At 38.7% G+C, this 2,218-nt stretch overlaps 1 non-coding gene across 1 annotated transcript; it reads right to left on the bottom strand.

Moving 5' to 3' along the window:
* Positions 1 to 1,464: 1,464 nt before the first annotated feature.
* LOC123459743 lies at positions 1,465 to 1,571 on the bottom strand. Its single transcript, XR_006636490.1, has one exon. It is a non-coding gene; the product is annotated as a U6 spliceosomal RNA (small nuclear RNA).
* Positions 1,572 to 2,218: the final 647 nt, after the last annotated feature.

Below are 2,218 nucleotides of genomic sequence, written 5' to 3'. Positions count from 1 at the left end.
GTTTTTGTTTTAATAAAATTTTGTGTTTACCATTTTTCTTACTAAAATGGCAGGTGGTAATTAGTGTCATTTATTATTATAAATACATAGCATGTGCTTAATGGCAATTTATAATAATGGTCACACATTTTTACATTTCACAACACGATAGTAGGAAGAACATGGCCAGGAAGTGCCATGCAATATTTTTGGTCTGGTTTCCTCATTAGTTTTTGAAAGAAGCTTTCCAGTCATTGCCTCCAAAGGAGTGCTGTGAAAAGGTGAGAGCTATTTTCCACATATATCCTATAGAATGTGGAATATCTTACTTTTTGGGAAAGCAACTGGACTTGTGTCCTTAGAAATTAAAAGACGGGCCTGGTGTGATAGTACATGCCTTTATTCCCAGCAATCAGGAGGTTGAGGTAAGAGAATCTATGAATTCCAGGCCAGCCTAGGGCTACAGAGTGAGTTCCAGGTCAGCCTATGCTAGAATGAGACCCTATATTAAAAGAAAGAAAAAAAAGAAAAGAAAAGAAAGAAATTGAAAAGAGAAATTAAAAGTTGGTGGGATAGAAAGTACTTTTAGTAATCCTCAAAGTCCTCCCTTGATAATCTCTTTGTTTAGGATAGGCTCAGAACCACTGATTTTCTGGGGCTAAGCAAGAGCCCTAGGTATTCTGCCTTCAAAACTAGGTGCAAATACTTTACTGCACAAATTTTCATGTTTAGTTCCAGAAAAGTCTAGGAATTACAACAGCTTTGGAATTTGGGGTAAGTGAACAGATAGCCTCAGGCCAGATTTGGGGCCTTTTTAGGAATGAGCCAGTGGCAAATTCCTGGTTCTACACCTGGTATGCTTAAGCACCCTTGCCACAGATGCTTGACCCCACCCCCCCTTGGTTCTGACTGTGGAGCTGGGGATAGTCTGACCTTCTGTTCTTTACAGCTATGCTGGATGCTTTGTCTAACAAGTTGAAGCTTCATCTGGTCACATGTCTGTGGTCCACATACTTTTCCTTAGTTCCTTCCATTCCAAGACATTCTCATTCACTGCTCTCTGCCTCAGGTTTCCTGGGTAATTGCTTTTAAAATGAGGCAAATTATTAGCATTAGGAAATCTCAGAAAAATGGAATCCATCCAAATCTGAGTTCTCTCTGTTCTGAGGTAAGGGAAGAAAAGTGAATTTGTTGTTGACTTTCTTTGTTGTTTAAAGTTTATTTTTAGCCAATACATAAAAACATAAAAGTTTATCTTAAAATATGGAATGCCTCATTACTTACATTTTTTAAAATTTTTATTTATTTGAGAGCGACAGAGAGAGAAAGAGGCAGATAGAGAGAATGGGCACCCCAGGTTTCCCAACCACTGCAAATGAACTCTAGACATGTGCGCCCCCTTGTGCATCTGGCTAACATGAGTTGTGGGGAATCGAGCCTCAAACCGGGATTCTTAGGCTTCACAGGCAAGGGCTTAACTGCTAAGCCATCTCTCCAGCCCTCATTACTTTGCATGCCATCCTTGTTTAGGGACCAGGCTAATCTTCTCAGTAATATTCCAGTTTTAGTACATATACTGCTAAAGTGAGTACTGGGGTTGACTTTTAATAGGAAAATGGAGCCTGTTCTTTCAGACAGCACCAGAATGCTTCAATGATGTCTCTGTGCCACGCTTCTTTCAGATTTTCATACTTTGTGGAGTATATGTTTTTATAGTATGTCCCTATGACTTTTTTAATTTCTCTGGCATCTGTTGTGATGTTACCTTGTTCATCTCTAATTTTATTAATTTGTGTCTCTTCTCTCTCTCTTTTTTTTTTTTTTTGTTTTTGAGGTAGGGTCTCACTCTAGCCCAGGTTGACCTGGAATTCACTATGGAGTTTCAGGGTGGCCTCGAACTCACGGCAATCCTCCTACCTCTGCCTCCCGAGTGCTGGGATTAAAGGCGTGCGCCACCATGCCCGGCAGTTCTCTCTTTTGATCAGATTTGCTAAGGGTTTATCAATCTTGTTTATCCTTTCAAAAAACCAACTCTTTGTTTCATTAATTCTTTGGATTTTTTTTTTTTGTTTGTTTCTATTTCATTAATTTCTGCCCTAATCTTTATTATTTCTTCCCATCTACTGATTTTTGGTTTGTCTTGTTCTTCTTTTTCCAAGGCTTTAAAGTGAAGCATTAGGTCATTTACTTGCGACCTTTCTAATTTCTTAATATAGGCACTTAAGGCTATAAATTTACC

This window comes from Jaculus jaculus, chromosome 3 (assembly GCF_020740685.1).
Source record: "Jaculus jaculus isolate mJacJac1 chromosome 3, mJacJac1.mat.Y.cur, whole genome shotgun sequence".
Lineage (NCBI taxonomy): Eukaryota > Metazoa > Chordata > Mammalia > Rodentia > Dipodidae > Jaculus > Jaculus jaculus.
The sequence above is the reverse complement of the archived record's forward strand: the minus strand, read 5'-3'. Positions and strand labels throughout refer to the sequence as shown.